The following is a 15,860-nucleotide window of genomic DNA, read 5'->3' as shown; positions in this document are numbered from 1 at the left end:
TGTGGGGCAGCTGGAAATGAATCTGACTAGTAACCATGAAGTTGTGGGTGCAACCCCTGGTCTCCTTTAGTGGGTTAAGAATCTGGCATTACCATGAGTTGTGGTGCAGGCTGGCAGCTGTAGCTCTGATTAGACCCCTAGCCTGGGAACCTCCATATGCTGCAAGTGCAGCCCTAAAAAAGAAAAAGAAAAAAAAAAAAAAAAGAACAAGGGTGAGTCTCATGCAATCAGGGGAAGGCCGTAAAGGCTGAGGTTTCCAGTCTGCTGGTCTAGGAATAGGACTTGCACTGGCTGAGGTTTCCAGTATGCTGGTCTAGGAATAAGACTTGCACCCCCATAATTGCAGGAGACACTGCCCTAAAATCTCTCTCTGGGTATGTTCTGCTATTTGACCAGTGTATACTCTAGATTTTGTTTCTCTGGAGGAGCCTGACTCATGTCATTCTCATTGTACAAATGTAACAAAGGCACAAAGAGGTTAAAACTCATTTAAAGTCAAGTTACATGTCTCCTAGGTGGGAAATAGGAGATATGAACCTATATGTTTGGGCTCCAAATCGCAGACTTTTTACTACTAAGCCTCTTAACATACGTACATACAACAACCACTTACATATATACAGTGGAATACTACTTGGCCATAAAAAAGAATGAAATAATGCCATGTGCAGCAACATGGATACAACAAAGATTCTCATGCTAAGTGAAGTAAGTCAGAAAGAGAAAGACAAATATTATATGATACCACTTCTAAGTGGAATCTAAAACATGGCACAAAGGAACCCAGCTACAAAACAGAAATAGACTCATAGACATGGAGAACAGTCTTGTGGTTGCCAAGGGGAAGGGGGAGGGGATGGGATGGACTGGGCGTTTGGAGTTGGTAGATGCAAACTATTAAATTTAGAATGGATGAGCAAGGGAGTTCCCGTCGTGGCGCAGTGGTTAACAAATCCGACTAGGAACCATGAGGTTGCGGGTTCGGTCCCTGCCCTTGCTCAGTGGGTTAACGATCCGGCGTTGCTGTGAGCTGTGGTGTAGGTTGCAGACGCGGCTCGGATCCTGCGTTGCTGTGGCTCTGGTGTAGGCCGGTGGCTACAGCTCTGATTCGACCCCTAGCCTGGGAACCTCCATATGCCGCGGGAGCGGCCCAAGAAATAGCAACAACAACAACAACAAAAGACAAAAAGACAAAAGACAAAAGACAAAAGACAAAAAAAAAAAAAAGAATGGATGAGCAATGGGGTCTTACTGTATAGCACAGGGAAGTGTATCCAATATTTTGTAGAACATAGAACATGATGAACATGATAGAACATGATGGAAGATAGTATAAAAAAAGAATGTGTGCATGTATATATATATGTATATATATATATATATATATATATATATATAAAACTGGGTCACTTTTCTGTACAGCAGAAATTGGCACATTTTAAATCAATTATACTTTAATAAAAAATTATAAATATATATTTTTTTAAAATGCAGAAAAACCCCACCACAAAACCTCTTGTGTGAGTTTTGTTTTGAATGCCTTCTCCCTTCCTGAGACTCTTCTTTGTTCCTGAGCATTTTGTGCTATTACTGGAGACTAACCAAAGCCTCTGTGATGATCTGCGGTATGACAGTGGGGCACAGACACTGTTCATTGTCAGTCGTCTTCATCCATAGTTTGTTCAGGGTATGTGAAGGAATAGCCCTGTGCATGTTTTAGAATTTCTGGTTAGGGGTCTGAGGGAAGGACCCACTGCAGCCTACCGTAGATGATCATTGTCATATCAGGTGGCACTAATTCAGAGGTGACACAATAGACTGGCATTTCCCAGATCTGCCGGAATGGGTGACTAACTCTCTGGACTTAATACTCTAAGAAATGGAAGAAACTTTCAAACTTTCATCTTTATATGACAGTCAGAGGTATGTCCTGGTGTGGAATTTATAATCAAGATTAACATTCTGGGGCACAGGAATAGGCATGGCTCAACATTGCAGTCAGCTCTCATGGTTTCTGTGGCATGGATCCAGACATGGCATGGGAAAGGTTTGCCTCTGCTCCATGATGCCAGGGCTCTAGCCAGAGGTCTCAAAGGCCAGGGCCTGGCATTGTAGGAAGGCATGTGTCTTGCAGTTGATGCTGGTCAGCTGGAGCCTCACTGGGGCTGCTGTCTGGGGCACCCACATGGGGCCTCCTCATGGGGCCTGCATTTCCTCCCAACACGGCTGCCAGGCCCCAAAGGCAAGCATCCTGCGGGGAAGGTGGGAGCTGCATTGCATCTTATGACCCAGCATCGCTTCCACCCTCCTACTGAGTTTAAATGGGGGGACCTAGACCCCACTTAACAGTACAGGTGTGTCATCACTGCCTTTTAAGGAAGGGGGCAGGATACAGAAGCGTGGCCATCCTTGGAAAACATCGTCCACCCGGTGCCTGGGGACCACAGCTCTGCACACCACATCCCCTCCCATATGTCAGTAAGCTCCCTTCCTGCCCCAAGACCTGTTAAATCTCACCTCACAAAACCTTCAGCTCAGAATCCAGGGCCTCACCATCTAAATCAGATTCAGGTGCAGAAGGGGCATCTCTGGTGTGGTTTTGTATAGCTCCCCTAGTACACAGCTCCTCAGTCTGAAGACCTGGGAGCTAAGGGACAAGTTATCTGCCCCCCGCCCCATACACACACAGTGATGGGACAGGCGTCAGCAAAGCTGCGTACAGAGCCGCCTATTCAGGAAGGGCTGGGACGGGAAGCCAGCCTGAAGGATCACTGGTCTGCAGAATCTCTGAAACGCCGCACGGTATGGGGGGCAACGGCTTGCCCACAGCTTAGTCCTGCTGCCTAGAAATGATGCCTTGTGCCTCTGGCCTTCCGTCTGAGTCCATCTTCCTCTTTCATAACAAAGGGCCAGGTGTGTGGAGTCATTTTCCCAGCCTGACTTCTGCTTGTGGTACTTTGGGCTTCCAGTGGCCTCTTTGCATTAGAACCATCTCTGTCCAGTTTAATCTGAGCCCAATTTGCTTAAAAGCCTGACTCTTATTGAAGTTCACTCTGTGCGACAAAAGCTACACCCGTAAATCTCTCTGAGATAAGCCCTGGGATGTCACCCTTAAGGTGGTCCATCCAGTGACGTGAAACAGGATCTGAGAGGCGTGCCCTCAGCATCCTTGGCCTTTTGTCTGCTGGCACCTTTCTCTGAGGCGCTGATTTACATCTTTCTGAGACCTTCCTAAAGGGTTTTATCGTGTAACCTCAGCCTCATCGGTGAAAGTTATTTTCTGGTGGAATTCATTATTCTCTCTCCTAGAAGAGCATTCAATGACAAGTTTGTGAAATTACTTTTTTCCCGAAACAACAATTAGAGTATGACCAATCGTGTTCACAGTTCTTATATGGCATGAGCTTGCAAATGGGTAAGTCTTGGATGAATGTGTGATGTCTTGAGAACTTGATGAAAATACAAAAAATGTCCAGACCTGTGAGCTTACCAGAGCTGTGTTGGGTGCTCAGTCACTTTTTCATGGACCCCTGTATTCTCACTCATGCAAAAGGCATCTCACTTTCTCATGTCTGCACACAGAATTTTTTTTTTCTTTCTAGGGCCACATCTGCAGCATAAGGAAGTTCCTAGGCTAAGGGGTCAAATAAGAGCTTCAGCTGCTGGCCTACACCACAGCCACGGCAATACCGGATGCTTAACCTACTGAGCAAGGTCAGAGATCGAACTCGCATCCTCATGGACAGTATATAGCCTTCTTAACCCCTGAGCTACAGTGGGAACTCCCAGAATTTCTTATTATCACAGCCATTCTAGGTTCTTCCCTGTGAGCATCTTTGCTGTAGACATCTTAGTTAGAAACACTTTTTGGTCACATAACTCATTGGCCCTAAGGCATTTTTGCCATAGAAGATAAAATAATGAAAGATAAAAGAGGGGCACTAAAAAGGAGCTCTCGCTGTGGCCAGCAGGTTGAGGATCCAGTGTGGTCTCTGAAGTGGCAAGGGTTTGATCCCTGGCCTGGCGCAGTGGGTTAAGGATTCAGTGTTTGTCACAGCTATGGCTGGGATTTGATCCCTGGGCTGGGAACTTCCATACATCTCGAGTGTGGCCACAAAAGAAAAACAAAAAAAGGATAAAATGAACCATGAGACATGAATAAAAATTTCTTGCAAAATACAAAATGTTTGAATACATTTAAAATGTTTATAGCTTCATGACAATGCTGGGCAAATAACTGATTTTATTTTCTGGGTTGTACCTAAGCACTTGGTCTTCCAGGTCTTTTATTCAGAGTATTTTGTACTTTTTTTATTTTTTGCTTGTCGAGTCATCATTTTGACATCACTCCTTTTCTTTTTTCACTAAAATGTCTCACTTCATTAGGAGAGGGATCAGTTTCCACACACTCCGGTGGATGTCTGTATGAGCTGTACGTTGCGTTGTGAAAGCACACGGCTGTGTGTTCTTGGCTCATTGTCACATGTCTGCACATAGGCATTCCAAAGTTCTCTGGGAAATGTGGGTTCACCCCTGGGCCTGGGAGGCCTTGGCCCCTTTCGTCTCCAGGGTTGTGGGTTTCATAATAAGAAGCCAACTCCTGGGGCAGCCCATCGTCGTCTGTCCGCTCCATAAAGCCCATCACTGTCTGGAAAAAATGCTAACACATTTCAATCAGTTGAAACCAAACAGCCAACCCTCAAACCAGTTATTTTATCTTTCACGGCTAAAATGTCTTATGACCAATTAGTTATGCAGTGAAAGTCCTTGTGGTGAAAATGCTTGCAGCAAAGATGCTTATGGCGAAAATACTGGACTGGGGTCCAGACTTACTTTGCGAACATTTTTCAGTATGCTGAAGCCTAAAATCTATGGGATAAATGGAATAGGCTGATTCACCGTATTTTTCTATATGATTTGTCCCTTTTTACAGTTATAGACGAAACTTCCTTCTACTTTAAGCTTGACAGTACTTGTTTTGTTTGCCCTTTATTTATTGACTGTTTGTTTGATTGATCGATTGTCTTTTTAGGGCTATACCAGCAGCACATGGAGGTTCCCAGCCTAGAAGCTGAATTGGAGCTATAGCTGCTGGCCTACGCCACAGCCACAGCAATGCCAGATCCGAGCTGCCTCTGTGACCTACATCACAGTTCACTGCAGCACCACATCCTTAACCCACTGAGCGAGGCCAGGGATAAAACCTGCGTCCTCAGGGACACTAATCGGGTTCCTTACCACTGAACCAAGACTGGAATTTCCTGTTTGCCCTTTATTTTTAAATATCAGACATTTAGAAACAAGAGTTCCTTTCCCTTCTTTCTAGAATCCCCGTCATGTCCAGAGACATGCACATCGTCTCAGGTTGGGTTCCCCAGGATCAGCATGCAGGTGTCTCTTTGGGATCAAAGTCTGGGGAGAGGAGGGAAGAGAAGGGGAGGGGAGTGGAGGGGAGGGACCCATCCTGCTTCTCCTCTGCCCAGTCCTATGATACTGAACCAACAAAGGCCTCAGCTGATCCCATCTGAAGCTCTGAGGCCTCAGCCAGCCCCATCTGAAACATCCGAAGTTCTAATGCCCTTTCAGAGTTGTCTGCGTTGGGGTGAAGGGGCTCTCTGCCTAACCCAGTACTGACCAGTCACCAGATGTGTATGACCAAGGATGAGGTGGCACTCTTCATCCAGGGCAGTGGGGGACACTGATGGCCAGTGGTGTTCACTGCAGCTAGGCCATGTGGTCTTCAGTCCCCGAGGTGCTGAAGGATCTGGACAGCACATCAGTGTCCACCACCTGTACCTAGAATGCAGTGAGGTGGGGGCAGGCAGGGCGGATCATCTGCATGTGGTCATGGCTGATCTCAGAGGGCAGAGCCTGTGGTCTCTTGGGTTGATTTGTTTGTTTGAATTAATCAAGGAAGAATCATGTTCCTACCATTGTGCAGGGAATAAGACAGTGGTTTCCTTTCCACAAGAATTATAGGTAACTTGAAACACTTTTGACTATTTTCCTCTATTTCCTACAACTGGTAAAACTCAATCAAGGAAGAATTATTTTTGTACCATTGTGCAGGGAATAAGACAGTGGCTTCCTTTTCTATAAGAATTATAGGGAACTTGAAACACTTTGGACTGTTTTCCTCTATTTCCTACAACTGATAAAAATTATTTTCCTCTAGTATGTTAGGATGTCATCATAGCAACCAGCATCCTGAGTTATACTCATTCTTCCCCTGGGACAGTGGGCCTCCCGTGTGTCTGGAGCACTCACCTGGCCTGGCGCTGTTGTTATCCTCACAAGGTTGTTGTATTCGTCTTATCTCATTTTCCTGGCAGAGCACCTGGCACTGGAAGGCACTGGCTAAATGCCCAGTGGCTGACTCCTGAGTGCTGTCCCCCTGGTAGGGCACTGTTTTATCTTCCTTCCTTCCTTCCTTCATTCGGCCACTCTGAGTAGCTGTGGCTGCTCCTAATTCTAATCCCTAATCTTACCAAGGTCTCTGGACCTGTTGCTGATGCTGGTCCCTCTTCCAAATACTCATCCTTTTCCTGATTTCTATGATTTCTACTCTATTTTACTTGAGCTCTAGGGCTTCCTGCATAAGCTCTATTTGATCCCTCTGCCTATTTCAGAGTAACACTTGATTTTCAAGAACAGCTTTAGGAGTTCCCATCGTGGCACAGTGGTTAACAAATCCAACTAGGAACCGTGTGGTTGTGGGTTCGATCCCTGCCCTTGCTCAGTGGGTTAAGGATCCAGCATTGGCATGAACTGTGGTGCAGGTCGCAGACGCAGCTCAGATCCCGCGTTGCTGTGGCTCTGGTGTAGGCCGTCGGCTACAGCTCCGATTGTACCGCTAGCCTGGGAACCTCCATATGCCGTGGGAGCAGCTCAAGAAAAGATTAAAAAAAAAAATCAATAACAACTTTATAATATTTAAAGAAAAAAGAACAAAGCAACAGAGCATGTTTAAACTATGAACCTTTGGAAGGCCCCTTGGAATTTAATTAGTATCTAGTTATGCAGGAGATGCTATTTGATTGGCAAAATGCTCTTTAAGTTTGATAGTAGAAGGGTGTTCTAGCCTATTTGCTTGGTTATCATTTCTGAAGCCCAAATCTAACTTAATTATAAATGTGAATTTATTGGTTTATAGAGTTGAGAGTGGAGGGGTGGAGTATGGCTTCAGGCACAGTTGGATCTAGAGGCTCAAATCAATGCCTCTTGGGCTCTGTGCCCCTTTCTATGGCTCAGATCGCTTCCCCTTATGCTGTGGCTTCTTTCACAGGTGGAGTTTCTTCCTGTGGCATGAGATACAATTAATGAGAACCCTAAGCTTATCCTTACCACAACTTAAGATGGAAAAGAAGGAGAGACCTCCTTTCTCTCTTTCAGCATCCCTTTTACACGTTTCAAGGGGAAAATCACACACCCAAATCCAAGTGATGCACTGATGCACCATTACCAGGTCATGGAGAATTCTAATTTGCCAGCCAGAGGCCTCTGCATGCCTTGATTGACAGGTTGACCCAGATTCTGTGCATCTGGAGAGTCCTCTTAGAGGAGGGAATGTTGAGCAACCAAAGTAGCCTCTGTCATCCAGGTGGGAGAGTGGCTCCTCACTTAGAGATATTTCAAGAGGGAAATAGACAAAGCAGAAATAGTCAAAAGCCTCTTATCACAGCTTCATTAGCTCTAGGAGTCGAAACTTGCATCCAAATATATTACCTTTCAGAGTCCTCTGGTGGTTCAGTGGGTTAAGGATCTGGCATTGTTACTGCTGTGGCTCAAGTTCAGTCCCTGGCCAGGAAATTCCAAATGCTCTGGGTACAACCAAACAATAACAACAATAGCAGCAACAACAACAACAATACCCCCCCAAAAAAAAACCTTTCAAAATACGAAGTCATAATATACATACTATTATATATAAAATACATAACCAACAAGGGCCTACTGTACAGCATGGGGAACTACACTCAATATTTTGCAATAACCTCAAAGGGAAAAGAATCTTAAAAGAATATATGTATGTATATATTTATATGTATAACCGAATCACTTTGCTATACACCTGAAACTACCACTGCATTGTAAATTAACTATATACTTCAATAAAATTTTTTTAAAAAACTGAAAAAAAAAAGTATGTAGACACAGGACTGCTTCATGCTCACATTGTATTTACTGCCTTCATTCTGAGGTGTTTGCCCCCTTCCATTCCCTCCTCACTGGACTGCGAATCTCTGCGTGTGCCCAGCCTGCAGGAGGCTTGCATAATGATCTGCAAGAGAGGTGAGGATTTTCTTTGCAGCCCTACTTAAATAAGAAGAGTGTTTCAGAGTAAGACTGGCCAGGCAGCTCTGCGAGATTTTTGTCTTTCTGTGGTCAGATGAACCGGTACGAGAAATGCTGAATTTTGGATAAACAACAAGGTCCTACTGTAGAGCACAGGGGACTGTATTCAATATCCTGAGATAAACCATAATGGAAAAGAATAAAAAAAGAATGTGTGTGTGTGTGTGTGTGTGTGTGTGTGTGTGTATAACTGAATCACTTTGCTGTGTAGCGGAATTGACACTACATCATAAATCAACTATACTTCAGGGTTTTGGGTTTTTTTTTTTTTTTTTTTTTTTTTAATGCTGAATTTAGTCTAGCCATGCAGGTCAGTCGTCATGTGGTCGATAAATGTTACTCATGCAATGAAAGACAAACCTCTGTATTTCACAGGGAAGAAAAGATGCGGTTTTCTGCCATGGAATGTCTTTGATTTCATTAAGTTTTGACTTACAAGGAATTGCTTAAAAGTACAATTTGCATGTGGGAGGGGGCTCCACTTTATACAGTGAGAATAAACCTGCTGTTTCTAAAGTGAAATATTTGCATTTTCTTTTAAAACTGTGAAAATGTGTTGTATGAAGGAACACATTAAGTTCTGGACATTAAATTGCTTTCCTGTAAATGTGGCAAATTTTCTTATAAATAAACTGTGGAGGATGTTTCAGATTTGATTCTGGCTTAGAAATGTGTAAGTTCTCCATTCTTTTCCTCCCTAGTGCCACAGGGGAGTGTGTGGCTGATTTGACTTGATCTGCAAAGGCTTCTACCTCATAACATAATTATACATATATACAACATATGTTATAAATGTTATATACTTATAAACATATTTATATATAAATGCATGTGTTATACATATATGCATATTTATATATATATGTATGTGTGTGTGTGTGTATATATATATATAAAAGTCTGTTTTGCACACAGAATAATTCTAATGTTCCCTCTTACCTGTGAAATGGCTTCTCCTCCAGTGGCCAACTGTGATGTTTTGCTCATTTCACGTTGGGTGGAATCCTTATACCTATGACTGCAGGCAAAATCTCATAGACTTCAGGGGGGATCCAGAGTGTTTCAAGTTGTCACGACAGTGCTCATCACTGGGAGAATTCTTGTGTGTGTTTTAATGGTGCTCTCCCTGTGTCTTCCTCCCACAGCCCAGGCCCACTCCTTGCCCTCGCAGTCTTTATTAAGGAAAGAGGACGAAACCTAGATTTGTCTGTTTGAGAGGATCTAGTTGAACTATTCAGATCTGCTAGATCTCTAAAAATATCGATGATCTTGAGTACGAGATGAGAGTAAATGCTGCCCAATGCATTTGTGGCACCCAACACAGGTGGTTTTGACTCTGTGTCTTGGTTTAAATGAAATGCATGGAACTGGGTTGTCTGTTAATATGTATCTTTGTGGCTAGGATATGTAGAGTTTTTGCAAACACCTAAAAATAATGAGGTGCTGGTGAGAATTGTGGGGAAATAGCTTAAAAGGACAGACTAAACACGCTGTGGAAATCAGCAGTGAGGTGCCTCTTTACCCAACAAAGATCGAGGGCAAAATATGGGAACAAGAGCCAGAGTCATCAGAAGTAACACTCAAGGGAAACATCTATTAGAAACCATGGAACAGTCTATAGGAATGCTGGTATGAAAGATGCTACTTATAGAAATATTTATTTTAATAATAATCATCATGAATCATTGAGGGTTTACATAGTGGAATGTACTTACCTAAGTATTTTCACGTGTTTTGTTTATATCCTCACAGCAAGCTCTGATGCAGGTAGTAAAGTTATCTGCATTTGAGAAGTCGTGAAATGGATGCTCATGTTGGGCAACCTGTCCAAGTCCTAATAGCCAAGATTTGATCCCAGGTGATCAAATTTCATTCGTGGCCAATTCATGTACTTTCACACCATCTTGAATAAGTCCTCACATGACATAGGTATGTTGTCAACAATTTTGTCCCAATGTATATTTTTAAATATATGTAATTCGGGGGACAACGAAGTGGGAACTTAAGATTCTGGGCTTTGTTCTTGAGCTTTTAAATGGAAGTGTAGGAATTCCCTCTTCAGCAGTGGCCAACTAGCCCGTTTCAGGCCATTCTTCCTGTAGAACAAGTAGATAGTCTGGAAGAGGCGAGAGTGATCACTTTGAAAGCACTGGGATTTTATAATAAGTAGGAATTTATGGGGCTGATATTCCAGAGAGAGGGCAGCCCTTAAAGATGAACTCAGCATTTGGTACAACTTTTCTCATTTAGGCATTGGCTGAATCAAAAGTGTCATCGGTTGGGGGGAAGCTGGAAAGCAGACTGGAGCTTGAGGAAGGTTCAGAAAGCTTTGGAATCCATGTCCTGCCAAGGTAAACAGCTCAGGCTCTCAGTAGGGACCCCAAAAGTTCACGGAAGGAAGAAGAGTGAACCTGAAAGAGAGAGGTTCTCGTAGTGATGGAAGCTCAGGAGTAAAGTGATCAATTCCTAACCCATCTGTCTTCCACAAGAAAAAAATAAATAAATCCTCCCTAGAGGAAGATAATAACATCAATTTTGGAGCCTCAAATTTTCTCTATAATTTGTCATTTTCAGTGTTATTCAGTTTAAAAAAAAGTATCCCCAAACACAGGATTTAACTAAAAATCAATAGGACAAGAAGCATAAAAATAGAAACCCTTAGGTGATCCAGATATGGAGTTACTTAACTTTAATGTAATATTAATCAAAGGACTTTAATGTAACAGTGATTAAAATATTGAGGCAGTTACGAAATAGCAAGATGGGAAAATTTCAGAGAACTGAGTCTGTGAAGAAACATCAAACAGAAATTCTGGAATGACAATCTGTAATATTGTAATTTTAAAAACCTAATGAATTGGTTTAATAGACACTTTTAAGCAGCTGATAGGAGAATTAACTAAAATTTGGACAGAAAAAAAATGTTTAGCTTAAAGTTCAGAGAGGAGAAACAAAAGACTGTAAAACAGACAAGACACAGTAACTGCACGATCTAGCATATGTAACTGGAGCTCCCAAAAGGAGACACACAAAGGGGCAGAAGTAGTATTTGAGGAGGTAATGACAGAAGTGTTTCCAAGACTAGCAAACAACCTCAAGCCACAGATGCAAAGAAGAGTCAGGAACCTAGACAAGATAAATGCCAAGAAAATTTGAGTATTCTATGGTCACACTGCTAAAAACCAAAGACAAGAAAAAATCCTAGAAGCAGCCAGAGCAAAAGGACATGTCACCTTCAAAGGAGCAGTAATAAGGCTGACAGCTCCCTCCCAACAGGAATGACAGAAGCTAAAGCCAGTGGATTGACATCCTCAAAGTACTAAGAGAAAGTGTTTGCCAACTTAGAATTCTACTTCTAATGAAAATGAGACAAAGTGACTTTTATTCCCCCCCCCAAAAAAAGGCTGAGGAAATTACCAGCCCAGCTGCAATAAAGGAATGCTAATGGGGGTTCTCCAGACGAAAGAAAATTCACCTACATAACACATGAAGGTTCAGGAAAAAGCAATGAGGAGTAATGGCAAGGGCAAATCTACATAACAGCTGGATGTGAGGGAGTTCCCGTTGTGGCGCAGTGGAAATGAACCCGACTAGCATCCGTAAAGATGCAGGTTCAATCCCTGGCCTCGCTCAGTGGGTTAAGGATCCAGCGTTTCCATGATCTGTGATATAGGTCACAGATGCGGCTCAGATCCCATGTTGCTGTGGCTGTGGTGTAGGCCTGCAGGTGCAGCAGTGATTCAACCCTGAGCCTGAGAACTTCCGTATGCCATGGGTACAGCCTTTAAAAGTAAAATAATAATAATAATAATATGAAACACAGAAACAGTAGTAGTTTTGGGGATCTCATATAGAGATTTAAAAAGCATAAAAGTGATGGCACATAAGTTATGAAAAGTAAAATTGAATTAGAAATGCTTTGCATTTCTTGACTTTTGGGGAGATGTGGTATAAGTACAAATGGATACTGAACTTCATGGGTTCTAGGAGCTGTATCTAGTACTCTCTGGGGTAATCAGGTGAAGAGAGATGGAAGGTGCAAGTAACAAGCTATTCACACGGAGATTGAAATAATAAGAACTCAATCTGAAAGGGGGCCAGAAAGTTCAAGCCCAAATGTAGTTGAAATTATACTAAATATATACAAAGTAGATCTCCACTTCCAAGGCAGAGATTGTCAGATGGAATACAAAGGACAGGGAAAATGGTACCTGTTCACTGCTTACAAGTGATGTGTCAAAAATAGAAAAAAAAAAGGGGGTGAAAATAAAAAGTTGTATCCCTAAGCCAAAGATAAGCTGGCATATTAGACTGAAATCAGAGAAAGTTGACTTAAGGCAAGAGGCATTAGCAAGAGGAAACTTGACACTGATAAAAGATTCAAGGTAACAGGAAAATAGAACCCTTTTAAATGTTGTCTACCTAATAGCATAGCTTCAAGATTTATAAAAGACAGTTTATTACCTCATATTCCAGAGGCTCGATTGTAAAGAACAGAATTTGCCAAAGGCAGAGCAGATAGCTGTCAGGGCATTAGGAAAATATGGGTAATGACTCCATGTGGACGTAGCTTTCAAATTCATTCAAGTCACTCCTTTCCACAACCTTTTCAAATGAGATGGATGTTTTCTGTCATCTCAACCTCGTAATTGGGAAAATGGAAACTGGGCTTCATGTGAGGTTGGAGGGAACAGGTTTGGTCTGCTTTCCCAAGGGCTGAAGTTGGTGCTGTGTGGGCCACACTTGTGAGCTTCAGGTCAAGCGCAGACCTGGGAGTGAGGCTGTTTGCTTTTGTGCCATTAGCGGAACTGGTACCAGAAATACGTTGGCTCCAGGAGTAGCCAGATAAAGTGAAAACATCCAAGAAGAGAAAAAGGCCACTTTCCCTTATTTTTTGGTATTTCAGCCAGTGCATCAAAAATGTGTGCATCAAGAAAATCCCACTGATGGAGTTCCTGGTGTGGCACAGCAGGTTAAGGATCTGGCATTGCCACAGCTGCGGTGCAGGTTGGATCCCTGGCCCAGGAACTTCCACATGGCATGCATGCAGTACCCCCCCCAAAAAAAAATTAGATAAGAAAATTGCACCACATTTCTGAATCTCTTCTTCCTTCTGTTTCCCATATTCCAGTTATCCTTTGCTTCATGGAAGCATCTCCATTGAGTAAAAGTAATGAAGATATCTATGTGCCTTTGGAAGGAAAATATAGAGCTTGAAAAGAAAAGGATTCTTGAAAGAGCTTAAAATAATATTCTTTATCAAGCTGATTCTCATTAGAACTGCTCTTGTCCACCAAGATAAACAGCTTCAATCAGGGAGCAGTATTTTCTAATCAGGTTGATAGCTTTGAACTTCAATGAAAACTGATTTTGTAAATTGTTAGCCAGTGGGACTACGTTTTCAGTCTGGTTGTCTTTTCATCCAAAGAAGTCTAGCTAATGAGAGCAGGTGTTGGAGGGAAAATGAGCCATGAAATTATCTTTATCTGTTGGACCTAGACTGCTGAATTGGCCGTTTGTTAGGCTGCATTTCAGGATTGCCTCCTGAAGTTCCGCAAAACAGAAATATTAGTCTTTATATACCATAAGAGAATGAAAGAAAATAATCCCTTTAGCTGAAGGAAATGATAGAAGCCGTCGCTTTTGAAGAAATGGTTGTCTACCCTTTTCTTTTCATTGCCATTCTTCTTTGACCGTGGGACCTCCAGTTTTTATTGCTAAAATATGGGAGAAATAAAGGTGTATTAAGGAAAGAATACTGTGAGTGTCCAATTCTAGTCTCAGCCTTCTTTTTTCCTCTTTTTGCTAAAGTAGAAATAATGAGGATCTTTACACTTCTGCTGTGAAGGTTCTCCTCAAGGTTTGTAAGAATCAAGTGAATTTTCCATGTAAAATCTTGACAGGTCTTGTCAAAAAAATTAGTGTAAAAAACATCACGGAGCCTAATTTCATTTTACTTGAAACTCCATTAAGGATTGAAAGGTTGTAGTATAAGATACTGGCAGCCACTTGAAAATGCAGGTACCAGAACAGAAATATCCGTTGGCTTGCTCCCCAACCTTAAAACTATTTAAAGATGGATCTAATGTCTGGGAATGTACACCTGAGACTGTTAGGATTTGGTCATCTCTGAGCCATAGAATTAAAGGTTTGAGAGTGTAGGAGGCTTTTAATTTGTTACTTTTTAAACTTTGGAAATGTTAGTTGTTTTTTTTTTTTTTTTTTTTTACACTAACGTGTTATGTTGGAGAAGGGATTTTTAAGGACCTTGAAGTTTCCTGTGTGAACTTTATCATATAAGAAGTATGGAAGAGAAGCTTCATTTCTTACTGCTTGGTACAGCAGACTAGATTTTTGGTCTTTGGCCAGTTTGTTTCCAAGGAAATGAATTTCAGGAGTTCATCGTCTTCCACTCACGTCCCTGGAAGGTGAGGCAGCAACAGCCCCTGACTTCAGGTGAGGAGCCCACCAAACCCCAGGCAGATGAGCATCTTGTGTTAAAGAGTGTCTGGGGGAGAATTTACAGTTTTACTTGCTATGAGGATATGCTTGAGTGTACGCTCACACAAATGTGTGTGTGCGTGTGTGTGTGTGTGTGTGTGTAATTCCTGATACAACATAGGCTGTTTTCTTCCTTTCCTTGCCTCAGCAGAGAGGGATGAGAGCTGGTTACCAACCTCTGTGTACACAGCCTGCTAGGTTGTAAGGATGCTCTGCATTCGGGGCTTCACTTAAAGTTCAGCCATTTGCCTTCTCTCTCTGAAATTTCCATCTCATTGCAATAAAAAAATAGGCTTACTGAGTGAGGTCACTAAGATAGTGACATAGGTCATTCCCAACTTAGAAGAAGGTCCTTCCTCAGTAGTTAACAACAAACAACTACGCAAGACCAAGGCAGACAGGGAGACCCTCCTCCCAGGGTGAGGCTGAAGATGCCCTGCAGCTGAGAGACCTAGACAGACACAGAGAAGGGGAGGGAGAGGGCTGCAGGGCCACTGACCACACTGCCCCTCCCCCACACTGTAGGTCCACACCACCCCTCCCCCAGGCCTCCCCCCAGCCTTGGCTCCTCCAGTGGGAAGAGGACCCTGGAGGACAGCCTACTCCACCCCAGCATTGCAGGTCACTGGGTGGGAGCCCCAATTCTGATCCCACCCCACAGGAAGTGCAGGGGAATCTGGGGGTTCAACACTGGGGACTGATGGAGAGGGGGAGGGGCTCACAGCACTGCACAGGGATCTTGCAGACAGAGTGCACACCTGCATCGCCCAGGTGGTGATTCCATCCAGTGTCTCTGCTCACCTGCAGAGCCAAGATGGGGCACCCTCTGACCAGGGAACTCAAAGGGAGCAGAGCTACCTCAGTTGATCCTCAAACAAGGAGGTCTGTCGGCCCCACCTGGGTTCACACAAGCCCAGGCCATGTGCTGTGTCCCAGCCCTACCTTGTGGAGGGAGTCTTCCAGACCCATCAACCAGAAGGATGGAGACAGAAGTGGAAGAAGGG

The 15,860-nt window shown here is 43.1% G+C and overlaps 1 protein-coding gene and 1 long non-coding RNA gene across 21 annotated transcripts in view; both read left to right on the top strand.

The window, feature by feature from the left end:
• The window catches only part of PTPRM (protein tyrosine phosphatase receptor type M), a 749,885-nt gene that overhangs the window by 252,433 nt on the left and 481,592 nt on the right, over positions 1–15,860 (top strand). The window lies entirely within an intron of this gene.
• LOC146402721 (uncharacterized) lies at positions 1,227–10,859 on the top strand. Its single transcript, XR_014807611.1, has 2 exons — positions 1,227–5,979; positions 6,109–10,859. It is a non-coding gene; the product is annotated as an uncharacterized LOC146402721 (long non-coding RNA).

The sequence above is a fragment of the Sus scrofa genome, chromosome 6 (assembly GCF_054392235.1).
Source record: "Sus scrofa isolate SSC_HxYL_T2T_F1_AM1 chromosome 6, Sscrofa_HxYL_maternal_Yorkshire_Landrace_v2.0, whole genome shotgun sequence".
In the NCBI taxonomy this organism is placed as follows: domain Eukaryota; kingdom Metazoa; phylum Chordata; class Mammalia; order Artiodactyla; family Suidae; genus Sus; species Sus scrofa.
The sequence above is the reverse complement of the archived record's forward strand: the minus strand, read 5'-3'. Positions and strand labels throughout refer to the sequence as shown.